We start from the raw sequence: 22151 nt of genomic DNA, 5'->3' as shown, positions 1-22151 counted from the left end.
TTGCGTCACTACATGGTCGCTGGTGAGCTGGCAATCAGGCAGATCTCACCAGCGACCAGTGACCAGCCCCCAGCCAGCAGCAACGCGTGGAAGCGACGCTGCACTTGGTAACTAAGGTAAATATCGGGTAACCAATGGCTTGGTTACCCGATATTTACGTTGGTTACCAGCGCACACCGCTTAGTGCTGGCTCCCTGCACTCCTAACCACAGTACCCATCGGGTTAATAAGCAAACATTTGCTTATTTACCTGATGTGTAACTCCGGCTACGTGTGCAGGGAGCAGGGAGCCAGCACTGGCAGCGTGAGAGCGGCGGATGCTGGTAACGAAGGTAAATATCGGGTAACCAAGGAAAGGGCTTCCCTTGGTTACCCGATGTTTACCTTGGTTACAGCTTACATCAGGCTGCCAGACGCCGGCTCCCTGCTCCCTGCACATTCAGATGGTTGCTCTCTCGCTGTCACACACAGTGATGCGTGCTTCACAGCGGGAGAGCAACGTCAAAAAACCGAACCAGGGCTGTGTGTAACGAGCAGCGATCTCGCAGCAGGGGCCAGATCACTGCTCAGTGTCACACAGAGCGAGATCGCTAATGAGGTCACTGCTGCGTCACAAAACCCGTGACTAAGCAGTGATCTCGCTAGCGATCTCGCTATGTGTGAAGCACCCCTTAGGCAGGGATTAGCAATATGCACCCAGAACTGCTCGAGGTTCTGGGTGAATATTGGATCTGACAGGTTCCCTTGAAAGGTTATGCACAGCAATGCTAGATGGAGGGTAAAAATACTAACGGCCCTTGTAAACATATGGATCCAACACCTTCGCAGAAATATAGGATTCACTCCTCAATGATGATATAACTAAAGGACAAATTCATTATAAATAGTAACTTCCACCTTCAGCCAATATGTAGAGGTCGAATAATGAGAAAAACACAGCTCGGTTTAAAGGGTCATTTTTTTTTTACTCCCCAGTAGAAAGCGATCTATTCTTTCCTGTGATCAGCCATAGCACAGTTGGCTGCAATGCTCTTTAATAAGATTATGCTAGCTTCAAAGTTCATTGTGCTGTAGATTTCATGTGCAGGTTGGAAAGTGCAGTGTCCAGAAGCTATATCAGACCTGTCATAATGCTTCTGGGCCATTTCCTGACTGATGGAAATGTATTCTTGCCTAATCAATGCTTGAAGTTTATTACAATTGCTGTGTTTTTGTTTGTTCCCCTGCTTTTTGAGGATTAACCATGGGTTCTGAAAGGGAATGAGATCTGTGGACTTCCCTGGCCATAGACCCAAAATGTCAATGTTTTTTTCAGCAAGAAACTTAGTTATCACTTTACCTTGAGACATGGTGCTCCATTACGCTGGAAAAATCATTGTTCATCACAAAATTGTTCCAAGATTGTTAGAAGAAATTGCTCTACGAGGATGTTTAGATACCTTTATTTATGCATGGGAGTGCTCAAAGGCAAAAACTGATTCAGCCCACTCCCTTGGATGAAGAGCAACCCCACATATGAATGGTCTCTGGATGCTTTACTGTTGTTACGACACAGGCAGGACTCATGGCAGTGCTCAGATGTTCTGCTCCAGACAATCATTATTCCAAATATCTAAAACAGTCTGAAGGGGCATCATGAGAAAAAATAACTTTACCTCAGTCCTCTGCAGTCCAATCCTTGTACTTCCAGCCTGCCCCTGATGTTTTCTTGGAAAAATGTGACTTCCTTGCTCCCCTTCTTGACACCAGGCCAGCGTCCAAAAGCCTTCATATTACTGTGCATGCAAATGCACTGACATTTGCCTGCTGCCATTTCTGATGTAGCTCTGCATTGGTGTTGAACCAATCCAGTAGCTGAATACTCCTTAAGAGATGTGGTACTTGCTGAACTTTCTTGTTCACACTGAAGACTTCTTCAAAACGATTGAACTTCTCTCTTTTGAAGCTCTTGATAATCTAATAAATGGTTGATTTAGGGGCAATTTTATAAGAAGCAATGTCCTTGCCTATAAAGCCCTTTTGATGCAAAGGTATGATGACTGCATGCGTTTCCTTGGATGTGACTATGCACAAGACGATTTCAAGCACCAGCCCCCCTTTTAAGCAACAAACCTGTTCCTAGAATTCCATCGGAATTACAGTGATATCAGCTGCATTGTCCTTTTAACACTTTCTCCTGAGCTAAAAAGAACACAAATAATTTAGTCAAGTCATCTTGTGGCTGGGCTAAAATTCAGTGCAAATGTTTTTTTATGTTTAAGTTTGTTTACACTGCAAGAAATTAGATTTCTCTTGTAATTCATCTCATCACTTTTCATAACAATCTAGAATTAATGGAAATTGCCATAATGAAAATTGAAGCAGCAAAAAGTATGTAAAAACAAAATTTTGTCTGTCTCAACACTTTTGGCTACAATTGTGTATTTGTAAATCTGCCAAAGTATGCTGCTTTGCCCACTTGATTTTCCCATAGATGCAGGTGTAAGAATATTGCCAAGAACACTATGAAGATAAAATGGCTGCAGTTTTGGCCCAAACGTGTGAATGATATTACAGTAGCAGCTCCATATTGCACTTTTTTCGCACATGAAAAAAGGTTTCCCCAATTAAATCCACAAAAAATAGCTAATAGTGTTTAAATATTCTTAGTTATGCGTTTGTGAAAAGCTGAGTTACAAATTGTAGGTCTTCAGTCTGTGTGATGGACCACACATGGACAGCACAGGGACAACCAATGTATCATGCAAACCGATGGACCACATGGAAAAAAATCACATTGTACACTATTCTGTTCCCTTTTACAAACCAGCGTATTAGAACCAATGAATCCCACTAAAAGAGATATAAAAAGGAAAAAGAGTGTGGCACTTATCTGAGTGTAGTATGGTGCATATGCAAAGTGTGCATAAAGAGGTGTATGCTGTCACCTATAGCAAATGCATAAATGCTTGTAATGAATAGCTGGTGTTCTTTTTTGGTCCTTGGTTTGCTGCCGGGTCGATCAGTCGTGAGCGAACGTCTCTGACGGAGTTACCACAGGTGCTGAATAGAGAAATTGAAGATGGCGATCGGTGCTCTCAAGGAATCCAGCGAGATAGCAAAAATCTTTAGGGAGCCTGTCACCAGGTTTTCCCCTATGAGCTGCGGCCACCACCAGTAAGCTCTTATACTCAGTATTTTTGAATGCTGAATATAAGTGCCCAGGCTGCTCTGTATAACGTAAAATATAACTTATATTATGCCCACCGTGGGTAGCGGTCAGGTCCGGTGGTCTCGGTCAGGCGCCTCCTATGTTCCTTCTAATCGCCTTCCTCCTTCATAGCTCCATGTAATCAAGTGTCCTACGTCATCCACATAGAGGCCTCCATTGTGCTCCTGCGCATGCGAACTTTGATCTGCCCTCCTGAGTGCAGAGCAAAGTACTGTAATGCGCAGGTGCGGGAAAAGGTCAGCCAGCGCATTCGGACTACAATACTTTGATCTGCACTCAGCAGCGCAGATCAAAGTGCGCCTGCACAGGAGCGTATGCAGGCCTCTGCATGGATGATGTATGACATGTCATCCACACAGAGTAGAGAAAAAGGACAGCGACTGCACAGGATAGAAGAGGTGCTGGACTCGAGACCAGTGACGCTTATTGGACCCGAACGCCCTCAGGGGAGTATAATAAAGGTCTATTTCATGTTATACAGAGTGGCCTGGGCACTTATATACAGTATTCTAGAATGCTGTATATAAGGGCTTACTGGTGCTGGCTGCAGCTTAAGGGAAAACCTGGTGACAGGCTCCCATTAAAAAGATTTATTAATAAAATGTAGGTACAAGGTACATTTTATTAATACATTTTAGTAAGATTTTTGCTATCCTGCTGGATTCCTTGGGAGCGCCGATTGTGGTTTTCAATTACTCTATACAGACCATTGGATGCAATGGAAAGAAGTTTCTGCACCTGTCCACAATATAGACGAGCATACAGAACCAATTACATGTGCATTTTATGAATACGACAGGCCCATTTTTTGATAAGACCTAAGAAAACATGTATAAGATCACACCACTATTACCCTGTGGGAATCGGGTCTAGCAGCTCCCACTTATATTGTCATCAGCTGTTCTGAGACTCCTGAAAGGTAAATGGGTGTAAATGAGTATTGGTGCCCCCAAATTTCTGCAGAACTGGACAGATTTGCCCTTCAGACTGTGTAAGCTGGGAAAAATGCGAGCAAAGATACAATTTCTGCTTCCTATAATATTCAACTCCCATTGTCTGTAAACCTATCAGCTCTTTGGCTCTGACTTGCTGAAATGATTAGTAATTTTCAATCCCGGTCTTTATTTTGTCACATCCAAGGAGTGGAGACGCTTATCGGGGAGCTCCCTGTGCAAACATGGACAAGGGTGACATAGCCCTGCGTGACTGACAGCTCCAGCCTAAACTCTAGTATGCATATTTGTGATAAGAAGGTCCGCCAGCCACGGGAAGTCTTTCACAGAGAAGGGTGGTGTGCGGAAAGCTTTGTGAGAAGACGATGCTCGCACGCAGCTTACATGTGCAACTGCACTGCTTTATTCTAGAGCTCACTGAGATGGGCATCCAGGTAAACAGAACGCTATTAACAGTGTTATCAGTTTCAGATACAGCACATAATGAATCTAATGTGATCCGTCATGTGTCTTCCTGGTGTCTGTCATTTTAATGGGAAAAACAATGTGGTATGCTGCGCTATTCCTACTGCCAAATATAGACCTGTGGATAGGATATAATGTGACGCCCTGGACTAGTCAGGTCGTCCCAGGTAGTCACACACAACACCACACCCCCCTCTCGGTTAGGTGACATCAGTCAAACTAAAAACCTTGTCACCACCCTCCAGGTTTGATGTCCACACCAGGGGGTGGAGCCAGGTGGTTGGCTCCGCCCACCGAGGAGTTCACAGGCCTGGAGGCGGGAAAACACGGAGTCAAGTTCAGGTTCTAGGAGAGAGTAGTCAGGAGGAGGTGTAGAGCAGACAAGTTCACGGGCAGTCCTGTGTCCAGGTCTGCCAAGAGACTACGGGGTGGCTGGGTCGGAGCCCAGTCACAATTGGCAAGGAGGCAGACGGTGGTGGCCGCCTGCAGGAGCTGGGATTACAGCCGGTGGAACCGTAGGGACCGGGATCGCGCGGTGGCCCGCCGGTACCGAACCGGGGAACCGATTGGAAACCGGAGCACCAGGAGGGATACTTAGACCCAGTACAAAGCCCTGAACCGACAGGGCCGAGTCGAATCAACTGATTGCGGACTGGACTTAAGGACCTATCCCACACAAGTCCCGTTAGAAGACAACAGCCCAACCATACAGGGTAAAGCCACCGCCAAGGCATAGAGACCCAAAGGGCCAGCGTCTGCGGGCAAACGGGCTCCTTCGGCATATACAAGTCGGGGAGCGGACTACCGGTGTCTAGGCATAGGAGTCAAACATTTACACACAGAGGTGCAGGAGAAAGGCGGAAACCACCAACCTATTCTGGGAAAAGCTGCAGCCGGCTGCGGGCCCCGTTCATCACTCCGTTTGGTTTACCAGAGACTCTGGTGTCTTGTGTCATAGTGAGTAAACCAGTGCCTTCGGGCCACGCACTGCACCGCAACACTTCACCCTGCACCCCGGCCCTCGCCAACCGGGCCCCAGGACCAACACCCCCTACCCACAGAGGGGTCAACACCTAGCTGCGCCATTACACCTCTCCCGGGAGCCCCCATACTTTCACTGCAGCGGTGGTGTCTACAATCACCACAACCCGTGGGTGGCGTCACGAACTTACATCCCAAACCAAACCACCACGGCCCGGGCTGTGGAACTCCTCACCCAAGCCCCCGTGTGTAGCGCCAACTCCCTTGCAGAGCGACGTGACCCTCGGGTCCGTGAGAGGCTCGAGCCACCACCTGCAGTACGAGCACGGATCCGAGCAGCTCGGCGGTCGCAGCCGAGCCCGCGGGGCGGTACAATAACAACATGAAAAGTTTGGAAAAGGGTCGTGTTACACATAGCGACGTACCAGTGATCCCACCAGTGATCCGATCAGGGATCGCTGGTACGTTGCTACATGGTCGCTGTTGAGCTGTCAATTAAGCAGATCTCCACAGCGACCAGCCATCAGCCACCAGCGACCCGTGTAACGACGGCTCCCTGCATACTCAGAACCGGCGCTCGTTGGTCTCCCGCCATCAAACATGCCGATGCCTGCTGAACAGCGGGAGACCAACGAGCAAAAAATGGTCCTAATCGCTTTGTCATGATCAGCGACATCGCAGCAGGGGCTGCTCGCTGCTGCTTGTCACACACAGCGATATCGCTGGCGAGGTCACTGATACATCACAAAGCCTGTGATGTTTCAGCGATCTCGCTATGTGTGACGGGGGCTTAACCTTTTAAATAACTTTACATTTTAAGTTAACACAGTTGTTGAATATATTAAAAGGGTTTCCGAGAATATTACAAGGATGGTCACCGATGAGAGAAGAATGAAGAACTTTGTCACCTCTTTCACACACAAAAAAAAAATTCAGAGGTGAGCAGAACTCAAAGAAAAAAAGTCTCATTGGAGAAACCTGTAAGGGTGTATATAAAGTATATAGTGTGCCACACACAACCTCCCCCGCAAATACACCCTAACCAACGCACCCTCTCTTACAACATTAAAGGGTTACACTCTGTTCCTAAAAAGCCAGGAGACTTCTGTTGTCTATGATTCCCTGTGAAGTCTTCCTCCCATCATTTATCATGGTGACACCTGATCTGCCCAACACCTCCATTTCCTCATTGCTGTCATGCGGACTGACACACTCACTACCCACGCTACCTGGCAGCAGAACAAAGAGGTGATCCTATGACCAAAAGCAGAGCAAGGAGCAAAGTTCCCTTTATCCTAGTGGCACCATTTTCAAGCCCAGCAGTGATGTTGCTAATCCTGGCTCTGACTAGCAATGTGTACGATTGCTGTATTACTCACAGCTTTAAGCCACTGATCTGTAGGAGGCTAGAATGCCAGATAATATGAGATGGGAGTACTTGCAGAATCTTGGGATTACATCTCAATGAGGTTTTTTGGAGCCAGCATAAGTGGTCACGTACATGATGAACAACACTAGAAAGCAGCAGCACTTTCTCTCTCTCTCTCTCTCTTTTTCTTTCCTTGTGAGGCTCTCTGCTTTTCTTTCTCCTACTCCACCTCCCCTCTCCATGCACTTCAATAGGGCCTGTAACCTAAGCTAGTGGGTGGAAACTAGCTGCTATGATATCTCCTATACACAGGCAGAGACAAGTTATTCCTGTGCCAGCCTGTCTCTAGGCAGCATAGCAGACAATATACTGCAGTACTGAGCAGTGCAGCTGTCAGTCCAGCACTCAGGACAACACAAAGCTCACTAGGAAGCAGCAGCATGCTCTCTCTCTTTGTGTGTCTGTCTCTCTCTGCTCCTGTCTCCCTTCTCTGTAGACTTCAATAGGAAACTGCAACCTGATCACTCAGTGAAATTGTGGATAATCAGTGCTAGGTTTGTGGCTGTGTACAAATGGAACAATATGTCCATGATTTCACTGCAACCACAGATCTGCCAAAGATTTATCTGTGTGTGTGACGGTGCCTTAAGTCATTTCAGAGTTTATGAAGAGCTAAGGAAGCAGTGGTGGGATGAGAAGAGTTTTCCTTTATGAAAATGTTTTATATAAACATTTGGGGGTGATAGCTTTTCTGATAATTTAACCATTTTTTTATCAATTGACTTGATCTTCTGAAGTGTCAGATACGATCTTTTGCTCATATACAATTTCTGTTCTCTCCACGAAAGGTCTCTACGGAGGATCATAACGACAATCGATACGAGTAAATGCAAAGTGCAGGATAATATTGTAATTTGTGGGCTGCGCTTTCCCATATTCATCGGCTAAAGAGTTATGTTGTGTTGTTGTGAAGGAGCTATAATTCCACTTGCCTGGGGAAAGCTAACACAACCCTGTCAGCAGAGACAGCAGCACATTCTTGTGAGGGCTCAGCGATCCGTGCCTCGTACTGCACAAAGGCTTTTAGGAGCGAGAGAGACAGGCGGAGGGAGGAGGGAGGGCTGGAGACAGCTCTAGTGTTTCCAGGCGGCCGTCCCCAGGGAGCTCACAACCAAGTGTAACTTCAATCAAACGCTGACTTCTCCTGCGGGTGCTCAGCGGGAAACCTGATCTCACAAGCTTAGTGCCTCAATCCCCACCAGCCATCTCCGGGCAGGGGAGACAGATGTGGGGGCCAAACGGCACCGGCCGAAAGCCCAAAACAAGAGGCTGCCCTCCGACAATTGGCGCCCATACCAGGGCGCTACCTAATACATGTGCCCCATGCTACCGTAAAACTTCTCCAAATGACCACCTCTTTGAGAAGACCACCCCTTATCCAGACCAGATTATATGTTCACCATATACTATTCATACAGCCATCGTATTTGAGAAGACCACCCTCCTTGAACAGAATTAAATTTTGGGTTCTCCTTGTAGATATGTTTCACTGTAGTCATCACACTAGCAAACTGTAAAAATACATGTGCCAAATGTATAAAAGTGGTATCAATAGCGTAAGGGGCATGTGCCAACATGTCCGGACTTGCAGTGCTGTGTGCCACATCTATGGGCAGACACAGATGTTCTTTTCACAAGTAAGGTACTTCATTTGTGCAATGTTGGTTAAATCCTCCTCAAGAGCAAAGGCGACTTACGAAATAGGAAAAAAGGAACTTTTAGAAATTTATTGCAGACAATTGTGACATCCTGTAACCTAGCAACACCGCTGATTCCCGGGGACGACACCTTTATACATGTGCCTCATTGTGTTAACATTATCTCAGATATGCCATGTGTCGTATACGCGCGCGCCGGGCTCAGAAGACTGATTAATAACATTGCGACTCATGTATAATGCAGATAGGGACGTCTACACCACAGAAATGATAACTGCGCTCTCACCAGAACACCTGCGTACTTGGATGGGCTTAGTGCACAGGTACCCACAGAAGGAGCGCCTCGGGTATTCCTACAACCTCTCACACCGGAGTCATTTATAAGACATATTTTTCTTAGAAACCAAAGTGTTTTTATATTTGACATAAGGCGCCAGTGAAGGACACAGTAACAAGCGGGAATGCCCCAGTGGGCAGAAACAAAGGGCAGTGTGTGGGGGCGCACACACAGCATGCTTTAAAGCCAAGTATTTATTAACTCCATTGCTGTCCTAGTGACATTTTCTTACAAAATGAAAGACATTCAATGCTTAGTTTTATAATTTGTATACTGCAGGGCAATGCCAACCCCCGACATGACACAGTGGTCACTGATTCCACCAAAACCTGTCTCCTGCCATCGACACAGCAGACGTAGGGAACAGTCGGTCTTGTGCCCCTGTTCCTTACGTCCTCATGCTGCTCAGTGTACCCACAGTGACCACTATACATTAGCTGGAGTTAAGGGTGCTTTACACGCTGCGACATCGCTAACGGTATATCATCGGGGTCATGGTGTTTGTGACGCACAACCGACGGGGACGGGTACGCTCGCTAGCGATATCGATAGCGACATTGCAGCGTGTAAAGTGCCCTTAAGACTTCGGAGCAGCCTCGTGCGTGGATGTTACACTGTACCCTTTATATATCAGGACTGCCAATCTCTAGGTGGCATCCCCAGGAATCAGAATTACTAGCTGGGTCAGTGACCTTGACCCTGCAGAGCAGGCTCCCCAGAGTGACCACTCAAGGACATTAGTAATAATAATAATAAGCCAGAGTCACCAGAGTATAAGCCGCTCCAGTCTCTGCACAGCTGTAATTTATGTGGGGAGAACGCCAATAAGAGCTCATATAACAAAGGATTCATCTCTCTCCGCGACCGATAGCGGAGCCAGAGCCGGCATATTACTCATCTCAGTACCATGAAGCCAGGTTTCCCAGCGCGACACCTCAGACGCTAATTAACGTGTTCCTAATGGCAATTACTACCGCTGCTGATATTCCATGCACAACATTACATGGAGCGGTCACCCACGTGAGGAGATAACCATTAGTATTTTTTTTAATCTGAAGCAGATCTTTTGGTTTGATAGAAATATGTTTTCTCGTCCGGACTAATAATTGCATTGGCGTTAAATCTTTTCTTGGTCTTCAGTGACTTCTGCTACGAGGGTATTGTATATGCAGCTATGAAGTAAGGCTATGTGTCCACGGTAGAATGTTGCTGCGGATTTTTCTGCATGAAAATCCGCGACTTTCGCGGCAAATCCGCACCTTTTTTTTGCCGCGGATTTGCCGCGGATTTACCGCGGATTTTGATGCGGATTTTTTTTTTTTCCCCATTCTATAGCCAAAATCCGGATCAAAATCCGCAACAATAATTGACATGCTGCAGACTTTTCCGGATCAAAATCCGCGGCAAATCCGCCGCGGAAAAATCCGCAGCATGGACACAGCATTTCCAAAATGCCATTGAAATGGCTTGGAAGTGCCGCTGCTGCAGCTTTTCGGAAAATCCGCGGCTTTTCCGCGAGAAATCCGCGGCAAAATCCGCGCATTTTCCGCAGCGTGGACACATGGCCTAAGAAGTACATGTGCAGATTTGCCTTTGAAATATCTGTACATGTATGTCGCTTACCTTAAGTGTACAATTGAGTGTTTTTGTGTATTAGAATGGCTATATATAAGTACGTGTGCATTTATTAATCTCTGATGCATAACCTAATATGAAAAAAAAGTGTTGTGTCACACCATAATGCAAGGTGTGAACATGGCCTCATACATTCAATATAGCACCGCTGAATAAGGACAACCTAATAAGAGTAAGTGGTAATCCAGCACCCATAGTCCAGTCTTCAGTGAAAATTAAGACATCCTTTATTCACAAAACATGTTAAAAACATACATGTTTTAAAATTAGAACATCCTTACGCATTTCAGGTCATAGAGACCCTTACTCATAGGGTCTCTATGACCTGAAACGCATAAGGGTCTTCGGATTTTAAAACATGTATGTTTTGTGAATAAAGTATGTCTTAATTTTCACTGAATGGGGAGATAAGGTATGCACACCAGTGACTATGTAAGGGGGATACATGAAATAGCAGAAACTGCTGTGTGAATACTGACTTGAAAAATCCAATAGCTATATGTAAGAGTGAAAATGTGAAAAATGGAATCTGCATTACCGCCATGAACATATGAATCAAGAGAAATTTAGCTACTGAATTGATCAATGCAATAGAGCCCCAACACTACGCCAAAGTATTTCTCTACGTTGGGGTCCCTAGCTTGTGTGTGTCCTCTCATGCAGTTAAAAAACTTACCGTGTATGGGAAGCTGAGACCCAGGCTATTTATACGTATGATATGGATTGGCAATAGGTGTGGTTGGGGAGGGTTCACAAACGAAAAACTACAAACAAATAAGGAATAACGTTTGGAACACCATTCTAAGTCTGAACAGGGTGCAAAAACCTAAAAACACATCACTATGGGGAGATAAGGTATGCACACCAGTGACTATGTAAGGGGAATACATGAAATAGCAGAAACTGCTGTGTGAATACTGACTTGAAAAATCCAATAGCTATATGTTAGGCTATGTGCCCACGCTGCGGAAAATGCGCGGATTTTGCCGCAGATTTCTCGCTAAAAATCAGCGGATTTTCCAGAAATCTGCAGAACAGCAACTCCCCAGTCATTTCTATGGCATTTGGGAAATGCTGTGCCCACGCTGCGGATTTTTCCGCAGCGGAAATCGTGCGGATTTCCGTGCGGAAAAATCTGCAGCATGTCAATTATTGTAGCGGATTTCTCCGCAGGGTCCCATATACTTACCTGCCTTGATAGAGACCCGAGTCACCTTCTCCGTCCGGTGTAGCGGCAGCGGTAGCAGCGCGGTGGATCCAGCCAGGTACAGGAAGGAAGAGGTGGGCGGAGCCTGCACGAGCTCCGGTCATGTGCCAGCCGGAGCTAGTTCAGGCCCGCCCACCTCCAGCACAGTGAACCCAGACGCTGCCTGACAGTGACCCGGCCGCCGGAAAGCGAGGTGCTGCATGATGGAGGTAAGTATGAACTTTACCCGATCACTCAGCACTTATTCTGCATTGAGGATGCAGTGCCGAAGCCATGTACTGTATCCTCAATGCAGAATGCCCGCACCATATCTGCACGACATTCCGCAGCATGGAAACAGACAAAAGTTGTGGAGCTGTTTCCTGGGAGCACCTGCGGAATGTCTTGCGGATATATCCGCAGGACACTGTCCCCGTGGGCACATAGCCTAAGAGTGAAAATGTGAAAAATGGAATCTGCATTACTGCCATGAACATATGAATCAAGAGAAATTTAGCTACTGAATTGATCAATGCAATAGAGCCCCAACACTACGCCAAAGTATTTCTCTACGTTGGGGTCCCTAGCTTGTGTGTGTCCTCTCATGCAGTTAAAAAACTTACCGTGTATGGGAAGCTGAGACCCAGGCTATTTATGCGTATGATATGGACTGGCAATAGGTGTGGTTGGGGAGGGTTCACAAACGAAAAACTACTAACAAATAAGGAATAACGTTTGGAACACCATTCTAAGTCTGAACTGGGTGCAAAAACCTAAAAAAACATCACTATGAGGAGATAAGGTATGCACACCAGCTGCAGCTTTTCGGAAAATCCGCGCATTTTCCGCAGCGTGGACACATGGCCTAAGAAGTACATGTGCAGATTTGCCTTTGAAATATCTGTACATGTATGTCGCTTACCTTAAGTGTACAATTGAGTGTTTTTGTGTATTAAAATGGCTATATATAAGTACGTGTGCATTTATTAATCTCTGATGCATAACCTAATATGAAAAAAAAGTGTTGTGTCACACCATAATGCAAGGTGTGAACATGGCCTCATACATTCAATATAGCACCGCTGAATAAGGACAACCTAATAAGAGTAAGTGGTAATCCAGCACCCATAGTCCAGTCTTCAGTGAAAATTAAGACATCCTTTATTCACAAAACATGTTAAAAACATACATGTTTTAAAATCAGAACATCCTTACGCATTTCAGGTCATAGAGACCCTTACTCATAGGGTCTCTATGACCTGAAACGCATAAGGGTCTTCGGATTTTAAAACATGTATGTTTTTAATATGTTTTGGGTGTAAATTGGGCCAAGGACACCAGATCTGTGTATTTAGTATCAAGGACAAGATTGACTCCTGTTTTTTAAAATCAGGAAAACTTTTAACCTTAAAAATCTCATCACCATGCCATTATATGATCATGTGCACGGTTCTGGTTTCAGATAACCATCCCATAATTGTACCACACTGAGACCACCATAGGGATCGTAACACTATAGTATTACAGCTATATGAATCTGCAACACATGAAAGAGGTATGGAATAATGCTCGATCCTCAGCTTTACACCTTCATAGTACATTTCATTTTGTTTGGTTTCCGCCTCTAATTTTACCCCCCTTCCTTTTGCAATGCAAATCAATGTGGCAATTACCATCTAAAAGCTCTGCCGGCCCTAGGTCAATGTAAATTGATCATTGTCCGCCTTCTACAGAATAACACCGGGAGTCTGTGGAGCGTAATGAGATTATCCTGGAAACTGTCTTCTAGATCACAAATTATATTTCATGCTGTCAGGATCTTCTCCTAGCGGACTCCCGTGCATGTCTAATCACAAGGCTCCAAAGCTCATTAGTTTATAGGATGGTGGGGGACATAATCCTTCATCTGCCACTGAAGCCGGCAACCAGCCCAACAGTGGCTCGTCTCCACACTGCTGGGTTTATTATTTGAGGTGACCCTCTGGGCACGTCATAATCCATAGGCTGTAATATTTATACGTAGCGTCCCGTGCATATATAAAACAGATGTGCACACACTAGTCATTTCTAGCCTGCATTTCTTTGTTAATAGGAGGATTGATAAGGATGGCTATCTTTAACCCAACATTTTCATCAAACGTGCACACATATCTACGTTCTGACAGCAAATGAACATACACAATAACAGATCTGTCTTGGGCTCTCCATAGTAAGCATATATTCCTACATGCCGAGTATCTACGGAGGAAAAACTGCAGCGGAGCCAGCAGAGGTAAATACCGTTCTGGAAGAGATGCGGTTCTAACGCACATTTCATCCTTTGTGCTGAAAAGGGTGAAATCCTCAGTGACATCCGCACCACAAATTGACATGCTGCATATTTAAAATCTGGAGTCCTGGATACATTTACACTGCAGATTTTCTCCACATCGTGTGAAAGAGAGTTCATGAAATCTCATTAACAACACTGCTACTGCCGATTTTTCACACAAAAATCCATTGTGTATTTTTCCTGTGGAAAAGCATCAAAAGGGTTTCAGATGCCTTTTTTATGATCAACTTGTTGTTCATGGTAAATTCAATAAAATGACAAATCTCCAATTGTTCTGTGCCGATTTTATGTGTCCTTTCCTGGGCTTCCATTGATAGCACACAAAAACAGCCGAAAAAATCCAACACAAGCAGAACAACGTTTTGATAAGGGTTCTGACATCAATTGATATCTGTGCGGGTCATAAAAAACACAGGTAAATGGCAACAAAAGGGCTCAATTAGCTTTTGGGTAGTCTAAAATCTCTACAGTATTACCACCTGCAATGAAGTTGTCCATCTGACTAAGTTTTCAGTCGTATTAAAACACTGAGTGCATCAGTAGAGACTCTACTTGGCACGAGACCACAAGTATATAAATTACATACTTACCAAATCTTAATGGTGTGTAGTATACACACTGTTAGGATTTGGCCTCCACCTTCAATTGGTGAAGGCCAAATCCTAACATTGTGCATGTGACGACATGGACTTTGTCAGTGCCTAGGAAGGGTTAAAGTTTCTTAACATTCAGTCGGACATAAAGATATTTTGTTTATAAACGGGGGATAAGCCCTCATTGTTTCTTTTTATTGAGTCTAGTGTTAAAGTTCTTGTTGACTCATATAATTACCTTGACCAGAGAGGATCAGATACCCATACAAATCAATTGTGTGAACCTCCATTGTATTGTTGGATGTGATGTGGCTGGGCATCTCCCTTGTCACTGTCAGAGACCATTACTAATAGGGATATTTTATATGCGGCTTGAGATCTAGCCAATAAGAGCCCAGTCTTATCCACCAATCGTGAAAATGTGAGACGTGTTGGTCTGAATGGAGAGCTCAGGGGTATAAGAAGGAGGACTGTCAATTGCCCAGGTAGACTCTTGCTACATGATTCCAATCTAGGACCTGCGGATCCAATTGGCAAGCCATAGCTGAACCTGGATTATAATACTACATGGACTTCAGCATCGAATGCAAGGATTCGGCTGAAATATCAAGGACTACCTAAGGAAGGAAACCAGCTTGGGACAATCCATTCACCGGACTACAGACATTGCGGACCTCAGCCAGCTTCCTAAATCTGGCGTTATTCCATTCTTGGTGGGTGACCGCCGAAAGCAAGGTGCTGCTGGTTTGAAGTAAGTAGCCCTGGAAGCTCTGAGACAAGGACATTCTAATCCCTGGTGAGCCAGCGGAAGAGTGAGAAACTGTTGCCGGTTATATTCTGTGGTTTTGCTGGTTATGTGCCATATGCCGTTAATTGTTTGGGGATCCAATAAAGTCTTAATATTGTGATTCCCTCACCCTGTGTTGTCTGAGTAGAGTTCTGCCCACAGTTAAGGAGGTCGGGCATTCAGTTGGGATGAGCCTTGGGTCATGCTGTCTTTCTAAAGGCGGCCGTACCAGCAGAAGAGAGCACCCACTGACCCCCGTGTCTCCACAGTGCATACTACACACCATTAAAATTCGGTAAGTTGCACAAATTGCTGAAAATGTACTTAAGGGTGGACTATCCCTTTTAATAACTTCACATATCAAATGGTCTCTATTCTGTATCATGGTAAGCCCACATCAATGAATAATGACCAGGTAACAAATTACATCTATACGGCCTAATGGAGGAGTGTCCTGAGCACACCACCTAAGAATTGAAATCCCTTCTTGTCATATCCAGCAGGCGATCACAGCTTATTAAACTTCATACTCTTCCAATTTTGCACTATTAATGATATATTTCCATTTCGGAAATCCTATAGCTCATATATTGTGACGAGGTGAACAGCATTGCATGCAAAAAGCCGGCTTATATATTAAGGGGCACCAACTGGTAACAAAGTACGACATGACAGATGCATATCTCTGCATGTCAGTAAGAGATGAAGCATGGAAGCAGGTGAGCAAATAATGCCTTGGCAATCTTTGGACAGCAACTTGCCATAGGGAAATCTATGGTGGAAATCTGAAGGTTAAATTTAGATTTTTCCGGGAATTGCCCAACAGATCAGTACAGAAATTATCCCTATTGTAATCAGTACCTTTATCCGGTGGAATTTATGAATATGCTGTATACTGTAAAATCTTTAGTTTCCATATTTCACTTAGATTATTTGAAGCTTGTATATGGCATATAAAATAACCATTCACATGCACTTGGTGGGGAAGCAAGAACTATAATATATATATATATATATATATATATATATATATATATATATGTGTGTGTGCAGAATAGATAAATATGCAAAACGTAACATGGTCTAAATTGTAGTAGCTGAAAAAACACAGAAAATAAAATACCATACTGAAATATCAATATGCTGGTGTGCAAATTATATGTAAATGGCAAGTACTGTATTAATGTGCTAGGTAATATTTTCAGGGCTGCTACCCGTTTAAGACATAATTATGAAATGCAGTCTTTTTTTTTCCCTGGCCTGATAAAAATTGCTCGCAAACACGAAGACTTCTAATACGACTACACAAATCATTCCGTGCAGGCTCCACATAATTGCTCGGGAATCAGTCTGCACAGCTCTGATTGTCAGGAAGAGCCTGCCTTGCGCTGCAGAGAAGAGAGGCCTATTTGTGCCACGTAATGCACTAATCCCATCACTCATCCGGGGTAGGAAACGGCTATGAGAACAGCATTTACTAGAATACAGGAAGAAAAATGCAATATATATATATATATATATGTATATATATATATATATATATATATATATATATATACACACAATAATACAATAAAGGCATATCTTTCTAGAAATAGCCTTGTACATATACAATATGTACCTTCCATGCTGTACGTGATTAAGGTTTGGCTTAGATGGATTACCCACTTCTTATTCCGGAAGCATGCAGAAAATCCTGTAGAATGACACATTATGGACACGTTTTTCTTCTTCGTAATAGAAATTTCTAGGTTTATAGTTCCTTTAAAAATGATGCTTACATATAGGTAGCATAAGTTGTGAGTCTATGTGTCACTCAGGTCTATTGACAAATGTGTGCCAGGCGACAAAAATTGTGTATGAAGCGCAATGTATGTACTATACATAATTATTAGAACCTAAAAATGTAGCCTGGATCATGGACTTACGGAAATAAAAAATAAATTAAAATTAAAAGTATGTAAACGTAAACAGCAATAAAAAAAGGAAGCTATAGGTGGCTTTACACACTGCAACATCGCAAACGACATCGCTGTAACGTCACCGGTTTTGTGACGTAATAGCGACCTCCCCAGCGACATTGCAGTGTGTTAAACACATCAGCGACCTGGCCCCTGCTGTGAAGTTGTGATCGCTACAAATCGTTCAGGACCATTCTTTGGTCCTTTTTTTCCCGCTGTGCAGCAAAGTTTTAGTGTGTAAAGAGGACTTTACAGCGACTTCGTTAGCGACTTCCCTTTCAAAAAGCTGCTTTACAACATTCCCAATGACTAGCTAGGTCGTTCTGCAGGTCCGGATCGCTGTTGCGTCGTTGGCCAGGTTTGCCTGTTTGACAGCTCACCAGAGACTTTGTAGCGATCCCGGCCAGGTTGGGATCGCTGGTGGGATCGCTAGAAAGTCTCAGTGTGTAAAGGGGCCTTAATGCTTATGATATAGCTGGTTGAAAACAAGACTGAAGAGCACTTGATGATGCTGATGTATGTAAAGCATTATGGAATTTATAGCGCTATATAAGTGAATAAATGTAAACATATATATATATATACTGCTAATCAACAGCCAAAAAACAGCCAAAAAAAAGAAAAAAACAGGGCTGGTCTTTGCATAGCAAGCCACATCTGAGGCACAGCGCTGTGCAGCACAATGGACGAGCTCAGGACCATATAATGGAACACTTATTGGACCCGGACCCGTACGAAGAGTAACCGGAGATAAAAACAACCATTAGACCTGGGAAAATTGGTTTTGTTCTGAAAAATTACAATACCGGAAATTGCTGAAATTGTAATTATACCTATGCAAAGGTCAATATTATAGACCTGTAGACATTATATGTCTAATTTTCTCTTGTGGATTCTCACTTAATCTGTGAGAAAATGAACTGTGTGCCTCTCTGTAATCAGAGGCACGTGGCGGTCCAGTATGGGCCAGCAGAATCCATAGGTTCCATATTATGGAGCTATACAACACGGATCAGTCACACCGCAATGTGCAGAGGATAAATTAAAATCCCCGCAGCCGCACTCTCCAGAGGCATCATCAGAATTGATGAAGGTCAGCGCAGTGGAAACGTAAACACAGATTTGTTTTTTTTTTGCTGGTGTATGTGTGTGTTAAGATTTTTTGTAAATGCAGCAAATCCACCACTTGATATGTTTATGTCACACAGCAGTGTAGGCTCTGACTGCTCTATACATGCTATAATGGCGAATAAATGGTATATCTTATTGGTTTACATGGTGCTCAATGCTTACAATATACCGTGGCTGTTACTGTACAGGGGGATCATAGATCAATATGCGAGAGGATGAAAATAAGCCAAGCTGCTTGTGTCGTAGATCTGTATAGATGAATGTTTAGAATAATTTCTGCACAAAGAACGGCTTTATCATAGAAATATGATAAACTGCAGCTTAACACAGGATGGACATTAGTGGTACATTAAATGTCACATGCGTAATGATCTCTGCGCACAATTTTAGCTCCAGTATGAATATGGCAGGGACAGAGTTAATGCAGCCGCTCACTTCCCTGCTCTGACCCCATGTGCCTCTGGCTTGTGGTGAGCTGGAGATTAGGAAGTGCTCTGCTACTTTCCTCCCGTCTGTAAACACTCCGCTTCCCAGAAATGGTTACCAAATGTTCTGCGCTCGCAGAGCCATCCTGCTGTTTAAGGATGAGAAAACCTCGTCTCCCCTATCAGACGCCTGCTCTGCCAGGCATCATTGGGAATCTCAATCATCCGCCTGGATCACTGCCGTACAGAGATGTGCTGGCGGTGCACACAGCACGCGGATCATAAACGATGCAGGGTGCAGCGGCCGGAGCAGAATGGCACATGGCGTGACAGAGTGGCAGTGCGAGGCGGGGCAGAGGGCTCAGACAGAAAAGGACCCCTGTGCAAGAACACTATATATGCCCTTTACAGTCCAGGAGCCCATCATAGTGCAGCTGTTTATGTGTCTGTGGTAGATGTAAGCCTGCGAGCAGGACCCTTACTCCTCTTGGTAGCTATTGAATTGCGGTATTCTGTAATGTCTCATATTGTCTGTATGTGTATTGTAAAGTGCTGCGGAATATGTTGGCGCTATATAAATAAAATTGTTATTATCAAGCGGCTTTGGAAGTAAAGTGAGTCCCTGTACAAGGCATGTCCACCATTGCAGTGGGCACATATCTGTGCAGGAGTGGCAAGCAGTTATAGTATACACTACATTCCCAGCTTGAGCACACCCTGAGATGACAAATCTTCACAATGTAGTGATCCATGCCAATCTCATGTCTATAGAGAATGACATATACTTACCAGACAACTGAGGGAAACATTTATCCTACTAGATGGATTCTGACTGTCCGAGCCCATGATTTCCCCGGAGAGCAGCAGTGCCACATGTTTCTGGAAGCTGCGTATTCCTGATTCTATTTATATAGCATTTACAAATAACCATTGCACATATAGACAATCGAACTAATATCTAAAATACTTGTGTGACGATAACATTATTCCTCTAAACTGGACTGTAGTGTGCCAACGGCGTGCAAAGAGAATCCCATGTAAGTGGGAGAATGACTGCTCTCATCTTACACTACGTGTGTTTATACTATGTGTGTATATACATACAGTACATATGTATATATGTAGAGCCCCACGGGGCAGGCAGTTAACCTACTTGTTGCCGGGCCGTCGACGGTCGTTGTCACGGGCACCCTAGCCCGGCTTTGTTGCCCTGAGGCATACAGTAAATGGTGGGGAAAAGATCATGGGGATAGCAGTAGGATGAATGTCGTGACGCCACCTGTGGTATGCGTCCAGGGAATGGGCCGCCTCTGCTGTCGCTGTCCTCCGGGGCAGATGGTAGTAGCAGCTATGGATGGTATCGCTCCCCACAGGTGGAGCGGGCCCCGGGGTGGATGATGAGGGGACTAGTAATGGCGGCGCGGAGCGGCAGTACCGGCAATAAAGAGTCAGAGTCTATGGCTGCAGTTCCAGGTTGTTTACTCACTTTTAGTGCTGTGCCGCTCACCCAGGTAATACCGGTCACTTGCTGTGATGGGATCCATCGAACCCGAACCTGTTAGCGATCAGTCCGGTTTGGGTGTTCAGTGGATTTCTTCCTTGTAGTGCCTGTCAGTGGATCCCCTGGCTTGAACCTACATGGGGACCCGGGTTTTCAAGAGTAGAACTTTTGTCCCTATATGCAGGTGCCGCGGTTCCAATGTGGGGTCTGGCGTTATCCTAGGCCCCGGATCCTTTATGGCACTGTGCTGTCGGGAGCTGTGTAGTCAGGGAAGCTTGAAACTTTCCTCGTCCAGGCAGATTCTGGAAAACCAACATGGAGTTTGATCTTCCCTAGGGTCTTGCCGCCCTGTGTGGCATTGGTTCCATGGGGAGCAGAGATCACTCTTCCCACGGCAACCGTGTGAACTTCTCCTTCCCTCCGGAGCACCTGTAGATGCGACTGCTCTGTTTCTCTCCTGCTGGAGAACTCCCTATCTGTTCTGTTGGCTCCTGACTCCCCCTGCTGGCTGCACCTCCCCCTCCCAGGTCCTAAGCTAGTGGGACTGGGGCCCCTGTTGAGGGCATCCTATAAGTGCCACTCTGTCGGTGACCCCTTTATTACCCTACCCTAGCCCAGTCCCCAGTGGGAGCAGGGCAACCTGATGTGTATTTGAGTGTGTAATGTGGTGAAACCGGGACTGACCTCCTCAGGATCCGGGTTTAGCATTACACCCAAATTTGGGTGCAAAACTCTGTGGCGACTGAAGCCTCAGGGGCACAACATATAATACATACTGTCTCTATTATATGTGTATCCCTCCTAATCTATACCATGGGTACCATCCACATTATTTCACATAGATTTTTTAATTAAATGTTTATATGACCTATAAATTACACCACCCACACGTGTCTCTAAACTATGTATATATACAGGGTGGTCCAAAAGTAGGTGGACAGTATGTGTAATAGGGTTATCAAACGTGGTGTAAAGTGAAACTGACTCAGTTGCCTTTATCAACCAATCAGATTCCACCTTTCATTTTCCAAAGAGTCTGTGAAGAGTGAAAAGTGGAATCTGATTGGTTGCTAAGGGCAACTGAGTCAGTTTCACGTTACACCATGTTTGATAACCCTACTACACATACTGTCCACCTACTTTTGGACCACCCTGTATATATATATATATATATATATATATATATATATATATATATATATATACCTACTTTTGGACCACCCTGGGGGCCTGCACCCGGCTCTCTCCCCGCTTTTTAATGCTCTTCTTGGATTAAATAAAGCTAGTTTTGGATATCGAATGGATTGTGCCATTGTCTTCTGATCTCCTAGGACTCATATTCGAATTCTTTTCCATATTCAACATGCACCCATGACCAGTGTGCTAGTGGATGAAGACCCGAGCATTACCTACTCCATTACCCTACACCATTTCAAGGTATAACGCGGTGATGCAGAACCGCATCTGTTTTTGTATAATGTATATATATATATATATATATATATAGATATATATACACACACACAAACACATATTTTATATATATTTATACATGGTTACTTGTGT

General features: G+C 44.6%; 1 protein-coding gene across 1 annotated transcript in view; it reads right to left on the bottom strand.

Moving 5' to 3' along the window:
- Positions 1–20594, bottom strand: part of BCOR (BCL6 corepressor) — a 213949-nt gene extending 193355 nt beyond the window's left edge. The window contains exon 1 of the mRNA XM_075335504.1: positions 20571–20594. The gene's annotated coding sequence lies outside the window, so the exon portion shown is untranslated. The remainder of the gene's footprint in view (positions 1–20570) is intronic.
- Positions 20595–22151: the final 1557 nt, after the last annotated feature.

The sequence above is a fragment of the Anomaloglossus baeobatrachus genome, chromosome 2 (assembly GCF_048569485.1).
Source record: "Anomaloglossus baeobatrachus isolate aAnoBae1 chromosome 2, aAnoBae1.hap1, whole genome shotgun sequence".
Classification (NCBI taxonomy): Eukaryota; Metazoa; Chordata; class Amphibia; order Anura; family Aromobatidae; genus Anomaloglossus; species Anomaloglossus baeobatrachus.
Note: the sequence above shows the minus strand (reverse complement) of the source record. Positions and strands in the feature narration are given on the sequence as shown.